Source organism: Stomoxys calcitrans, chromosome 3 (assembly GCF_963082655.1).
Source record: "Stomoxys calcitrans chromosome 3, idStoCalc2.1, whole genome shotgun sequence".
Classification (NCBI taxonomy): Eukaryota; Metazoa; Arthropoda; class Insecta; order Diptera; family Muscidae; genus Stomoxys; species Stomoxys calcitrans.
This window is the reverse complement of record NC_081554.1, coordinates 12,801,886-12,817,913: the sequence shown is the minus strand read 5'-3', so window position 1 is coordinate 12,817,913 and position 16,028 is coordinate 12,801,886.

Genomic DNA, 16,028 nt, shown 5'->3' with positions numbered 1-16,028 from the left:
ATTGTTGGAAGTCATAACAAATCATTTCGTGCAAAATTTCAAATAAATCGGATAATAACTGCGCCCTCTATAGGCTCAAGAAGTATTATTCAGAGATCGGTTTATAAGGGAGCCACATGAGGTTATGAATCAATTTGTACTAAACTTGGCACAATTGTTGGAAGTCATAACAAATCATTTCGTGCAAAATTTCAAATAAATCGGATAAAAAAACTGCGCCCTCTAGCGGCTTAAGAAATCAAGATCAGAGATCGGTTTATATGGGAGCTATACGAGGTTATAAACCGATTTTAACCATACTTGTCGCAGTTGTTGGAAATCAATACAAAACATTTCGTGCAAAATTTCAGCCAAATCGAATAACAATTGCGCCCTCTATAGGCTCAAGAAGTATGATTCAGAGATCGGTTTATAAGGGAGCCACATGAGGTTATGAATCAATTTGTACTAAACTTGGCACAATTGTTAGAAGTCATAATAAATTACTTCGTGCAAAATTTCAGATAAATCGGATAAAAACTGCGCCCTCTATAGGCTCAAGAAGTATAATTCAGAAATCGGGTTTTAAGGGAGCTACATGAGGGTATGAATCGATTTGGACTAAACTTGGCACAATTGTTAGCAGTCAAAGGAAGTCCAGAGGCTCAAGAAATCATGATCCAGCTGTATCAAAACATGGACTGATACAGCTCATTTACAATCCCTACTGACCTACAGAAATAGGAAGTATTCTTGCAATACTTCAAGCTTACTTTACTTTAATTGGCTATGACAGAATATTTCTTCCACTAGCCGAGCGTAGAATGGCGTTCCAAGCGCCTCGATCTTCTGCGCTCATTCTAAAATCTCTGACACCAATTTTCGAGATGTCTCCCACAACTTGATCTTTCCATCGGGCTTTTGGTCTTCCAAAGCGCCTAGCTTCATTCCTTGGAAAGTTAGCATGCTTTGGACAGACGGACAGACGAACCGACATGGTTTAATCAACTTTGAATGTCTAGAAGATCAAGAATATATAAATGGCGAAATTAGTATATCCCCCACCCTATGATGGAGGGTATAAAAAAAAAAAAATATTTTAATGAAATTTTCCTCAACGAACAACATTTTCCTCCAACAACAAAATTTCAGTGAAATTTCATGAAATTTTTCCTAAAGATAAAATTTCCACCAAATTTTCTCTAAAGATAAATTTTCCATGAAATTTTTCTCCAAAGACAAAATGTCCGTTAAATTGTCGCTTAAGACACAATTTCCATGCAATTTTATATGTAAAAATCAATTTGTGTTTGTTTGTAGATTTGTTTGTTTTCTTGAAATTTTCACTGATGGTGCATACTGATCCCATGGTGAAAATACGGTACTACATTTTTGATATCTGAAGGGGGAGCGGACCCTCCCCTTTACAATAATTTTTAAAAAACGCCAGATCTCAGAGATGGGTGGTGCGATTTAACCAGAATTTTTTGTGCTCTCTTATAGTAACCTAAAAACAAAAATTTGGTATCCAAATTTCTGATGGGGTACCTAGGGGGGACGCCCCACCCCAAAACCTACCAAATATATGTATAGACCAATCACGACAATATGGGACTCAACTGAAAGGTATTGACGGGTAGAATACGAATGTGATATCAAGATGTGTGACCAAATGTTGGGGGGCGGGGCGCCCCTCCCTAAAAACACCCGCAAACAGTACTTATTTACTGACCACCGCAATATGGAGCTCAAATAGAAAGTGTTTGATTGAAGAATACGAATAAGATATCCAATCCCCAAAAACACACACCAAAAGAGCACAAATTTACGAGCATTGCAATGTGAGGCTCAAACGAAAGGTCTTTGGAAGAACCCCACGAATCTGATAGGAATATTCGGGAACAAGTTTCTATGGGGCCAACCCACCCCATAACACCATCTAAATAGGAAGTATTTGCAGACCATTGCAATATGGAGCTCAAGTAAGAGGTACTTTAGAGTAGAATACGAAGCTGGTTTATATTTTCAGAGAAAGTCACTGAATGGCCGCCCCACACCCAAAAACACCCCCCAAACCGGACATGCTTGCCGACTATGCAAATATGGGCGCAAATGAAAGGTATTTGGGAGTAGACCACGTATCTGATATCAATATTCGCAACTGTCCCGAATAACAACCACATTTGAGATTAGAAAAGCAATTTGATATCCAACTTTGAGTCAAATGGCAATATGGGGTTCAAATAAATGATATTGAGAGTAGAGGTTGATGCTGATTTCTTTTCAGGGCTAAGTGTTTGGGGGACACAACCCACTCTCCAAAACCCCAACTAAATCGGACATATTTACCAACCAGGTCAATATGGGGCTCAAATGAAAAGTATTCGGGAGTAGAGCACGAAAGTGATACCCTTTTTGGGGACAAATTTTCTAGGGGTCTCCCCCTTCCCAAAAACACCCCACAAACAGCAATTTTTTATTGACCATCGTAATATGGGGCTCAAGTAAAGGTATTTTGGGAGTAGAATACGAATCTGATATCCAAATGTGGGCCCATGTTTTTGGGGCACCTTTCCTTCTCAAAGAGTACCAATTGACCGACCAAATGAAAGGTATTTGAGATTAGAAAACAAATATGATAACCAATTTTGGGGCCAGGTGTTTTGGGGTACGGCTCATTCCATAAAATTTCCTCTTACCAATGGCAAAATGGGATATTTAAGAGAGAAGCACGATGCAAATATTTTTTCAGGGCCAATTGTCTGGGGACCAACTCACCCCGAAAACACCCATAAATCGAACATACATATTAACGGGTCAAGGCAATTTGGGACTCAAATGAAAGGTATTTGGGAGTAGATATCTCTCAGCCAAATCAGATAATAATTGCGCCGTCTAGAGACTCAAAAAATATAATCGAGAGCTCCGTTTATATGGGAGCTATATAAGGTTATGATTTGAAGTGAATTTAAACCATAGTTCCTTCTTCTTCCCACTCTTTATAACTCAGCTATTATCCTAATATTCAAATTTGGAACCTTCCCTCTCGATCTCAAAACTTCATAGAAGTGCATTCAAGCTGGTATAAACATAGTTCTCAAACTTTTTGCCCCCTTCATATAAGCCTCATTTTAAAGGAGTTAACAAGAAAAGATTCAAGCGGCCGCCAGAGAAATGAAATCAAATGAAATGGGCCAACATTGGCTCGAACAAATCGTAAAAAACAGGTTCTATTATTCTTTAATATTCAAAACATTCCCAGTTAAATGGCTCAATGGCTGGCCAATGGGCCCCAGAGCTGATGTTCGGTAGCAATGACATGTGATAGTCGCCAGTGGTTAGTGGTGGTGGAAGGCGACAACGACTACGATGACGGCGACTTCAGCGCCAAGCATTGTTTGTATGTGAGAAATAGAGCTGCTGGGACCTTCAACACTTGGTACGCTGATGTTGGCGTTGAGTTAAGCTTTGGCACCATGCAAGATGTTTTGCCTAAACTTAAGATTCAGCAACAAAAAAGCTGAGCTACTCAAACTGCTACTACATCTGCGTCTTCTTTGGCAGTGACTGCGGCTGTGGCTAATGGTGTGGCGACATCTTCCACTTATGCCTACTTTCCTACCAATCTGCCTACCTACAAAACGCCGAAAAAGCGGTAACATAAAATAAGAAAATTTATTAAACATTTTCTATAAAATTGACAAGAATATGTTTACGTAAGTATGCCTGTGTGGTTGTTGTTGTCATTTTGTTGAGGTTGAATCTTCTGAGCCCCTTTCTTTCCATTTATATGCATCAGCACCCATGATGCACAGTGCTGCCACAGAAATTATTATATTTTATACCCATCTAAAACTTGTGTAATATGGAGTTGTATTGAAGTCTTCGAAATCCTTGTCATATTTGTGTATAATATTTTGGGGTCTTACCAAATGACAAGAAAACCTTTCCTCACGTTATGAGTACGAAAATCCATTGCATTATTTAGAAATACTTCAATATGGCAACACTGGATTTAGTGTGTTTGAAAGGAATCCCTGAAATTAAAGTATGCAGAAAATAGGAAAATTGATTCTTAATATCATCAAACTCATAAAATCCATATCACTGGCAATCAATTTGATTTCTAGCTCTCCTATTGCTTAGAGGATAATAGTAAAAAACAAATAAGAGCCTGCTAAGTTCGGCCAGGTCGAATCTTATATACCCTCCACCGTGGATCGCATTTGTCGAGTTTTTTCCCGGCATCTTTTCTTAGGCAAAAAAGGATATAAGAAAAGAGTTGCTCTGCTATTAAAACGATATCAAGATAGGGTCCGGTTTGGACCACAATTAAATTATATAATGGAGACCTGTGTAAAATGTCAGCCAGTTCGGATAAGAATTGTGCCCTTTGGGGCTCAAGAAGTAAAATAGAGAGATTGATTTATATGGGAGCTGTAGCTGTCAATAGACCGATTCAGACCATATTAGACACGTATGTTAAAGGTCATGAGAAATTTCTGCCAAATCGGATAATAATTGCGACCTCTAGAGGATCAAGAAGTCAAGATCCCAGATCGGTCATATAGCAGCTATATCAGGTTATGAACCGATTTGAACCATACTTGGCACAGTTGTTGGATATCATAATAAAATACTTCGTGCGAAATTTCATTTCAATCGGATTAGAATTGCGCCCTCTAGAGGCTCAAGAAGTCAAGACCCCAGATCGGTTTATATGGCAGCTATATCAGGTTATTGACCGATTTAAACCATACTTAGCACAATTGTTTGATATCATTGCAAAATACGTTGTGTAAAATTTCATTCCAATCGGATTAGAATTGCGCCCTCTAGAGGCTCAAGAAGTCAAGACCCCAGATCGGTTTATATGGCAACTATATCAGGTTATGAACCGATTTGAACTATACATGGCACAATTGTTTGATATCATAACAAAACACGTTGTGCAAAATTTCATTCCAATCGGATAAGAATTGCGCCCTCTAGAGGCTCAAGAAGTCAAGACCCAAGATTGGTTTATATGGCAGCTATATCAGGCTATGAACCGATTTGGACCATACTTAGAACAGTTGTTTGAAATCAGTACAAAACACGTTGTGCAATATTTCATTCCAATCGAATTAGAATTGCGCCCTCTAGAGGCTCAAGAAGTCAAGATCCCAGATCGGTTTATATGGCAGCTATATCAAAGCAAGAACCGATTTGAACCATACTTGGCACAGTTATTGGATATCATTACAAAACACGTTGTGCAATATTTCAGCAAAATCGGATAAGAATTGCGCCCTCTAAAGGCTCAAGAAATCAAGACCCAAAATCGGTTTAGATGGTTCAAATCGGTTATAAACCGATTTGAACCAAACTTGGCACAGTTGTTGGAAATTTGTTGTTCAAAATCTCATTCTAATCGGATTAGAATTGCGCCCTCTACAGGCTCAAGAAGTCAAGACCCAAGATCGGTTTATATGGGAGCTATATCTGGTTATGGACCGATTTGAACCTAGATCGACATAAAATGTCACGACGACCAAGAATATATATAATTTATGGGGTCTCAGACGAATATTTCGAGGTGTTACCAACAGAATGACGAAATTGGTATACCCCCATCCTATGGTGGAGGGTATAAAAAGATTGCAATTCACTTACCTTACGTACTCACATTGGGATTAATTGAAGCAATTCAAGAAAGCTTGTAAGATTTGAAAATTGAATTTTGCCTATTAGTTATCTAATGAATTTTGAAAATGGTCATTATTGTAATAAAAGTTGAAAGCTTTTTGGTGGACTCAAAAAATAATCAAATAGCAAGGAATAGAAATCAATTTGTTGCTTAAATGAACAAAAGAGGTTGGATATTTCGAAGATATAAGAAATAATGCATTTTTCACCTAAGTTCGGCCCGGCCGAACTTAAGACCTCTTTACTTGTTTTTTTCTTCAACATAACCTATCATTGTGTGTTAAAGGCCTACAGGGGGCGCCTGCTTCGCAATGTACCCCCGAACTTCTCCTAGCTATTATTTTCGGGATTTCTGTATGCTTAAGTCCCTCCAATCTTATGCCCAATCTGCAAATGTATGCTGTAGTGATCCGAAAAACGTATTGGGTGGAGAGGTTCTGGTTCGAGGCTGTAACTGAGTCACTGTTGGTTATAAGCGCCATATCTATAAACTGCTCTCGTATCCTGTTGTAGAACGTTAGCGTTTCCCCCAGTTGCAAATATTAAAGACTTTTGTTGTTTAAATACATGCTACCCCATAGGTTGTGGTTGTCATTCTCGCCGTCGCCGCCCAAGTATAATGTCTATTTTATGGGGTTCGAACCATATGACCAAGACCCGAGTCGCACGGTGTCATAGTAAAGTTGGCCTAAAATATAAGGAGCTAAAGTATGTTGATGAAGCTTGGCACAAATATTTGTTATTAGAAGACTTAGATCCAAAAATGGACCACATAGCTCCATATTTTGGAGTAGGTGCCACATAGACCGATCTTCCGATTTTATCTCCTGATACCACAAAATGCTCATTTTCTATTAGATTTTTCTCACACAAGGACTTGGATCAGGGAGTAATAATACACCTCTCATGGCCTGGGCCTGATATGATCCAAGTAGATGAATATTTGAAAATAGCTACCATATAGACCGATATTTCTATTTTGTGTCTCAGGACCAAATAAATATTTGTCATCCGATTTGAAAGAGAAATTTTTTTAATAAATCTTTCTAAGCAATCTACGAATCAAATCGGTTTATATTTGCGTGAAGCCTTTAGAGCTTCCAGGCCTTAAGATGTAAAATCGGAGATCGGTTTATATGGGAGCTACATCAGATCATAAATGGATTTCAACCGTACTTGGCATGGTTGTTGAAAATCATAACCAAACACTACGTGAAAAATTTCAGCCAAATCGGACAAAAATCGAGGTTTCTAGTGGCTCAAGAAGCCAAATCGAAGAACCACTTTATATGGAAACTATCCGATCCTGTATCGCTATATCGGACTATATCTTGATATAGACAGATCCTCCGATTTAGGGTCTTAGGCCAATAAAAGCTATATTTATTATCGGATTTTGATGAAATTTGGGAAAGCGAGTTGCGTTAGGCCCTTTAACATCCTGCTTCAATTTGGCTCAGATCGGTCCAGATTTGGTTATAGCTGCCATATAGACCGATCTTCCGATTTAGGGTCTTAGGCCCATAAAAGCCACATTTACTATCCGATTTCGCTGAAATTTGGGACAGTGAGTTGTGTTAGGCCCTTCTACATCCTTCGTCAATTTGGCTCAGATCGGTACAGATTTGGTTATAGCTGCCATATAGACTAATCCTCTGATTTAGGGTCTTAGGCCCATAAAAGGCACATTTATTACCCGATTTTGCTGAAATTTGGGACAGTGAGTTGCGCTTGGCCCTTCAAAATACTTTGTCAATTTAGCCCAGATCGGTTCAGATTTGTGTTATAGCTGCCATATAGACCGATCCTCCGATTTAGGGTCTTAGGCCCATAAAAGCCACATTTATTATCCGATTTTGCTGAAACTTGGGACAGTGAGTTGTGTTAGGCCCTTCAAAATACTTTGTCAATTTAGCCCAGATCGGTTCAGATTTGGATATAGCTGCCATATAGACCGATCCTTCGATTTAGGGTCTTAGGCCCATAAAAGCCACATTTATTATACGATTTTGCCAAAATTTGGGACAGTGAGTTGTGTTAAGCCCTGTGACATTCTTCGTCAATTTGGCTCAGATCGGTCTAGATTTGGTTATAGCTGCCATATAGACCGATCCTCCGATTTAGGGTCTTAGGCCCATAAAAGCCACATTTATTATACGATTTTGCCAAAATTTGGAACAGTGAGTTGTGTTAAGCCCTGTGACATTCTTCGTCAATTTGGCTCAGTTCGGTCCAGATTTGGTTATAGCTGCCATATAAACCGATCCGCCGATTTAGGGTCTTAGGCCGAAAAAAGCCACATTTATTATACGATTTTGCCAAAATTTGGGACAGTGAGTTGTGTTAGGCTCTTCGACATCCTTCGTCAATTTGGTTCAGATTTGCATATAGCTGCTATATAGACCGATCTCTCGATTTAAGGACTTGTGCCCATAAAATTCACACTTATTGTCCGATTTTGCCAAAATTTGGGTCGGTAAGTTGTGTTAGTCCCTTCGACATTCTTCTTTAATTTGGTTCAGATCGGTCCAGATTTGGATATAGCTGCCATATAGACCGATCTCTCGATTTAAGGTTTAGGACCCATAAAAGGCGCAATTATTGTCCGATGTCGCCGAAATTTGGGACAGTAAGTTGTGTTAAGTCGTTAGACATATTTCTTTAATATGGCCCAGATCGGTTAAGATTTGGATATAGCTGCCATATAGACCGATATCTCGATTTAAAGTCTTGGCCCCATAGAAGGCGCATTTATAATCCGATTTCGCCGAAATTTGGGTCAGTGAGTTGTGTTAGGCTTTTCGACGTCCCTGTCGTATATGTTTTAGAACCGTTTATTATCTAAACGGCTTGACTATATTTGTTCCTACGCTTTTTGCCAGCATATATTTGCAAAATTCCAGTAGCTACATTACCTCTCTGCCACTGACCAAAAGCGGCAGCTTTAGCGAAGACATGACATAAGCATCAGCATTAACAAATGTTTTGTTACCATTTAGCTTAAAATTATGTGATTATTTGCTTAAGCTATTTTTCAATAAAACTGGAAACGTTTCAATTTATTTTTGTCTCATTTATTCTTCTAAGACAAACTTTAAATTTTTTGTTAGTTAAGCCTTAAATAACATATGAATTTTACACGTCTTTTGGTTAGCTCAATGAATGGAGAGAAAAAAAGAATGTTGGTTGAAAGCTTGAGTTGAAAAAAAAAATTAATATGTTTTCCGATAAGAGCTAAGAAATAATTTAAAAAGCCATAAACGACTCATTAATAAATGCTGGAACGTTCATCGAACGGTCATTTGCCCCCCACGTTAGGCTCTAAGTCTATATGTCCGTCCTTCCCATGCTAGTCCGACTGATTTGCTACTCATGATAATTAGAATAATGAAGTCAGCTTTCGAAAGATTTTTGGTCTTTTCGTTGGATTTAAGCTGCTACCGGGTACCTAGTCTAAATCCGCCATGTATTTGCTGTTGTTGCTGTCGCAATCATTTTGATTAGTTTATTAGATGGCAGAGAAAAAACACACACACACACAAGAAATCCCATTTTTGATACAAAAATTCAACCTGGGTGGCTTCCATAATGAATGTCTTTGTTAGTTGTTAATTGAAAATTTATGCAAAAACTCTATTTGAAGTGCACAACAAAAATTTCCAAATTTGAAAATATTACCCATTAATATGTATAAGGCCTTTGACTTCTTGCCAACTGTGGTGGCTAGCCATCTAGCCATGGTGGTCATCTCTCGGAAATGTTAACATTTAAGCAATCCATTTAGATGGTGATGGCTAAGCATGAGGCAGGAATTTAAAAATTTTGCTATTGTTGCTTGCTATCTGTCATTGTGGAAATTACCTGCAGCACGGTGTGGAATGGGAATGGGATAACAATGGTTGTTCATGTTGAAAGTAAATGCAAAATTCGTGTCATTTTTAAATTCCTAACAGGAACGTCTTGGGCCATTTATTGTTAAAGTGAAGGAAAATTTTATGGCAACAAGTAAATAGGCGTTAAGTTCGGCCGGGCCGAACTTTGGATACCCACCACCTCGGGTATATATGTAAACCACCTTTCATTCCAAATCTCTACCGATGTGGACCAAATTTACGAAGGATGTCGAAGGGCCTAAGACAACTCACTGTTCCAAATTTCATCAAAATAGGATACTAAATGTGGCTTTTGTGGGCCTAAGACCCTAAATCGGAGGATCGGTCTATATGGCAGCTATATCCAAATCTGGACCGATCTGAGCCAAATTGAGGAACAATATCGAAGAGCCTAACACAACTCACTGTCTCAAATTTCAGCAAAATCGGATAATAAATGCGGCTTTTATGGGCGAAAGACCCTAAATCGAAAGATCGGTCTATATGGCAGCTATATCCAAATCTGGACCGATCTGTGCCACATGGAAGAAGTATGTCAAGGGGCTTAGTCTTACTCACTGTCTCAAATTTCGGCGACATCGGATAATAAATGCGCCTTTTATAGGTCTAAGACACTAAACCGGAGGGACGGTCTATATGGCAGCTATATCCACATCTCAACCGATCTGAGTCAAATTGCAGAGGAATATCGAAGGGCCTAACACAACTCACTGTTCCAAATTTCGGCGATATCGGACAATAAATACGCCTTTTATGGGCGCAAGACCTTAAATCGAGAGATCGGTCTATATGGCAGCTATATACAAATCTGAACCGATCTTAGCCAAATTGAAGAAGGATGTCTAAGGGCTTAACAAAACTCACTCTCCCAAATTTCGGCGACATCGGACAATAAATGCGCCTTTTATGGCCCCAAAACATTAAAATGAGAGATATGGCAGCTATATCCTAATCTTAACCGATCTAGACCAAATTTAAGAGAGATGTTGAGGGGATTAACACAACTCACTTTCCCAAATTTCGGCGATATCGGACAATTAAAACGCCTTTTATGGGCGCAAGACCTCAAATCGAGAGATCGGTCTTAAGACAGCTATATCCAAATCTGGATCGATCTGAGCCAAATTGAAGAAGAAAGTCGAAGGGCCCAACACAACTCACTGCCAAAAATTTCGGCGACATCGGACAATAAATGCACTTTTTATAGCAAGGGATCGGTCTATATGGCGCTATAGACCGAATTTGAAATTTGTTATTAGTGTAGGTCGGTTTGCATTGTAAATGGGCCAAATCGGTCCATGTTTTGATATAGCTGCCATATAAACCGATCTTCTTGTCATATGAACCGATCTCCCGATTAGGCTTCTTGTACCTCTAGAGGGCGCAATTCTTATTCGATTTGGCTGAAGTTTTGAACATATCGTTTTTGTATGATTTTTAACTACTGTGTCAAACATGGTCTAAATCAGTTTATAACCTTGGGTCTTGACTTCTTGAGCCTCTAGAGGGCGCAATTCTTATCCGATTGGAATGAAATCTTTCACGACGTGTTTCGCTAGGACTTTCAACAACTGTGCCAAGTTTGGTTCAAATCAGGCCAAAACCTGATATAGCTGTCATATAAGCCGATCTTGGGTCTTGACTTCTTGAGCCTCTAGAGGGCGCAATTCTTATCCGATTGGAATGAAATCTTTCACGACGTGTTTCGCTAGGACTTTCAACAACTGTGCCAAGTATGGTTCAAATCAGGCCAAAACCTGATATAGCTGCCACATAAACCGATCTTGGGTCTTGACATCTTGAGCCTCTAGAGGGCTCAATTCTTATCCAATTGGAATGAAATTTTTCACGACGTGTTTTGTTATGATATCCAACAAATGTGCCATGTATGGTTTAAATCGGTCCATAACCTGATATAGCTGCCATATAAACCGATCTGGGGACTTGACTTCTTGAGCTTCTAGAGGGCGCAATTCCTATCCGATTTGGCTGAAATTTTGCATGACGTGTTTCGCTACGACTTTTAACAACTGTTCTAAGTTAGGTTCAAATCGGTCCATAACCTGATATAGCTGTCATATAAACCGATCTGGGATCTTGACTTCTTGAGCCTCTAGAAGGTGTAATTATTATCCAATTTGGCTGAAATTTGGAATAACGGCTTTTCCCATAACCTTCAACTTACGTACGACCGAATCGGTCTATAGCCTGATACAGCTCCCATATAAACCGAACTCCCTACTTTACTTCTTGAGCCTCTAGAGGGCGTAATTCCCATCCGATTTAACTGATATTTGCCATTACGTGTTTTGTTATGACATCCACCAACTGAACTAAGTATGGTTCAAATTGGTCCATAACCTGATATAGCTGTCATATAAATGGATCTGGGATCTTGACTTCTTGAGCCTCTAGAGGTCGCAATTATTATCCGATTTGACTTAATTTACAACGGTTTCTCCCATGGCCTTCAACATACATGCCAAATATGGTCTGTAGCCTGAAACAGCATCGGCATAGCCTGAATTAGCACACCAAAGATACCGCGCAAAGAACTTGACAAATGCGATCCTTAGTGGAGGGTATATAAGATTCGGCCCGGCCGAACTTAGCACGCTTTTGCTTATAACTTGCTACAATTGCAAATTTGCCCATGAACATTCCATTAAGGAATAGGGGCAACCTTCACACTTATCAATGAGGGCTGTCCTATTCAAGTTTAAGCTCAATGATAAGGGGGCTTCCTTTTTATAGCCGAGTTCAAACGCTGATGAGAACTTCTATGGGAAGAAGTTTATATAGGGCATAGTTGCTTATAAATGAAAAATTTTTCTGATGTTCTGGCCAGTATTCGATCCCAGTCTTCTAGCGTCATAGGTGGACATACTAACCTCTGCGCCACGGTGAACTCTGTTATTACTTGTCGTTATACATTCTGAAGTCATTCATTATACCTCGAGGGCAAAGAACACGGCAACAACTTCTAACAATATTCACTTATTAATGGCCACTCATGGCATTGACCACAAGCTTTATGACCAGCATTCCTCTCGAAAATTGACGATCGACCCTTTACTTTTTGATATGGAAACGTGCCTCACAACAATTTCCTTTTCAACATCTCTGCAAAGTTGTTTGAATGATGAAGTAAATGAACTGTGTGCGTGGATTTCTTAATTTGCTCAAATAATTTATGTTTATTTAGCAAAGAAAGGCTCAATGTTACGCATTATTTAGGCTTACTTTGATAATCAGAGTTTTTCTTTTTAGTGGTCACAGCGAATGGCTGGCTGGCTGACTGCCAGGGCAATGTGTTTTTTTTTTTTTTTGCTACGAATCTGATCAAAAGAAGGTATATCACCACGGATGAACTAAATATATAAGCATGATGGCATAGACATAGAGCTGCGAATTGCGTGATCGTGTCCAAATCACCTTTGATTGTAATCCACAAATGCGTTGTGGTCATTGCGTTGTGGGGCATTAACACCTTTGGCCATCTTAGCCGTGAGACTCCCAATTTGCTGGCATTCTATTATTGTTGAGTGCGGTGGCGGTGGCGGCGGCGGCGGCTACGGCAGCGTGATGTTGCGGTTGTCTCTTCACCTTATTGTGTTCGATGGTTGGCCGTTTCGAAATTTGTCGGGTGACCCAATGTATTGTGCCATTATTGTTATTATGATGGCTGCCAACATTGTAGAATCGAACTCTGGGTAGGAAGGAGATGATTGTTGAAATGCCCACAAAAAAGGTACCATATTTGAAAATGGAACAAAAATGGCCATACATAGCAAATGGCCATACTGATTTGGTGCCAAAGAACCAAATGGGTATTATTTTTTGAAATCAGAACAGAAATGGCCATTCTTTGCATAGTGTTCTTCAAAACAGCCACCAAAGATTTGGTACTAAAATACCAAAAATGTACCTCGGCCTTTTTCCACCATCTCCTATGAAATTCGCAGCATCCTTTCCCCCAACTTTTGTTGGATCACGGTTGTCATATCGCAGAGCACCAGAAAGAGCGTAAATAACTTCGAGTTTATTTATGCCTATTGTTGGCCAAAGGGGCCATAATCGTTAGTCATGCTCACATAAAGCAAATTTGTATATGCGGTTAACAATCGCAAAAATCCAAACGCACACACACACACACACACATAAATTTATACACGATAGTGTGATTCCATAAGACTCGAAATTATTAAGTATTTGGAATTACCGTGAATTATTTCACTTTGCTTCCATTTCATTGATTTGGAATTTCTTTTGTTCAAGCACCAAGTGAAAAGAATATAGGATTTGGTTAAAGATTTCATTTTGGATAACATAATCAAGCAGATGAAACCAAAGTCATGATGCAAAGCATAGCGATAAGCTAAGCTAATTTCTATACCCTCCACCATAGGGTGGCGGTATACTAACTTCGTCACTCCGTTGGAGACACATCGAAATATTGTTCTCAGATTAATTCGTGACTCCATCAAAAATTCGAAATTTCATGGAAAATCCAATAAAAATCGAAATTTCACTTGCAAAACTTAAAATGGCTGTATCTCCCTAACTATGCGTCCTAGAGGGAAATTGGCCTTAATTCGTAATTCCATCAAAAAATTCGAAATTTCATCGAAAATGCATTAAAAATCGAAATTTCACTTGCAAAACTTCAAATGACTTAATTATGCGTCCTAGAGGGAAATGGGCCTTAATTCATGATTCCATCAAAAAATTCGAAATTTCATCGAAAATCCATTAAGAATCGAAATTTCACTGGCAAAACTTCAAATGGCTGTATCTCCTAAACTATGCGTCCTAGAGGGAAATGGGCCTTAATTCGTGAATCCATCAAAAAATTCGAAATTTCATAGAAAATACAACAAAAATCGAAATTTCACTTGAAATGGCTGCATCTCCTTAACTATGCGTCCTAGAGGGAAATGGGCCTTATTTCGTGACTCCATCGAAAAATTCGAAATTTCATCGAAAATCCATTAAACATCGAAATTTCACTTCCAAAACTTTAAATGGCTGTATCTCCTTAACTATGCGTCCTAGAGGGGAATGGGCCTTAATTCGTGACTCCATCAAAAAATTCGAAATTTCATCGAAAATCCAATAAAAATCGAAATTTCACTTGCAAAACTTAAAATGGCTGTATCTCCTTAACTATGCGTCCTAAAGGGAAATGGGCCTTAATTCGTGACTCCATCAAAAAATTCGAAATTTCATCGAATATCCAATAAAAATCGAAATTTCACTTGCAAAACTTAAAATGGCTGTATCTTCTTAATTATGCGTCCTAGAGGGAAATGCGCCTTAATTCGTGACTCCATAAAAAAATTCGAAATTTCATCGAAAATCCATTAAAAATCCAAATTTCTCTTGCAAAACTTAAAATGGCTGTATCTCCTTAACTATGCGTCCTGGAGAGAAATGGGCCTTAATTCGTGACTCCATCAAAAAATTCGAAATTTCATCGAAAATCCATTAAAAATCGAAATTTCACTTGCAAAACTTAAAATGGCTGTATCTCCTTAACTATGCGTCCTAGAGGGAAATGGGCCTTAATTCGTGACTTCATCAAAAAATTCGAAATTTCATCGAATATCCAATAAAAATCGAAATTTCACTTGCAAAACTTAAAATGGCTGTATCTTCTTAATTATGCGTCCTAGAGGGAAATGGGCCTTAATTCGTGACTCCATAAAAAAATTCGAAATTTCATCGAAAATCCATTAAAAATCAAAATTTCTCTTGCAATACTTAAAATGGCTGTATCTCCTTAACTATGCATCCTAGAGGGAAATGGGCCTTAACTCGTGACTCCATCAAAAAATTCGAAATTTCATCGAAAATCTATTAAAAATCGAAATTTCACTTGCAAAACTTAAAATGGCTGTATCTCCTTAACTAAGCGTCCTAAAGGGAAATGGCCTTAATTCGTGACTCCATCAAAAAATTCGAAATTTCATCGAATATCCAATAAAAATCGAAATTTCACTTGCAAAACTTAAAATGGCTGTATCTTCTTAATTATGCGTCCTAGAGGGAAATGGGCCTTAATTCGTGACTCCATAAAAAAATTCGAAATTTCATCGAAAATCCATTAAAAATCAAAATTTCTCTTGCAATACTTAAAATGGCTGTATCTCCTTAACTATGCATCCTAGAGGGAAATGGGCCTTAATTCGTGACTCCATCAAAAAATTCGAAATATCATCGAAAATCCATTAAAAATCGAAATTTCACTTGCAAAACTTAGAATGCCCGTATCTCCTAAACTATGCGTCCTAGAGGGAAATGGGCCTTAATTCGTGACTCTATCGAAAAATTCGAAATTTCATCGAAAATCCAATAAAAATCGAAATTTCACTTGCAAAACTTAAAATGGCTGTATCTCCTTAACTATACGTCCTAGAGGGAAATGGGCCTTAATTCGTGACTCCATCAAAAAATTCGAAATTTCAT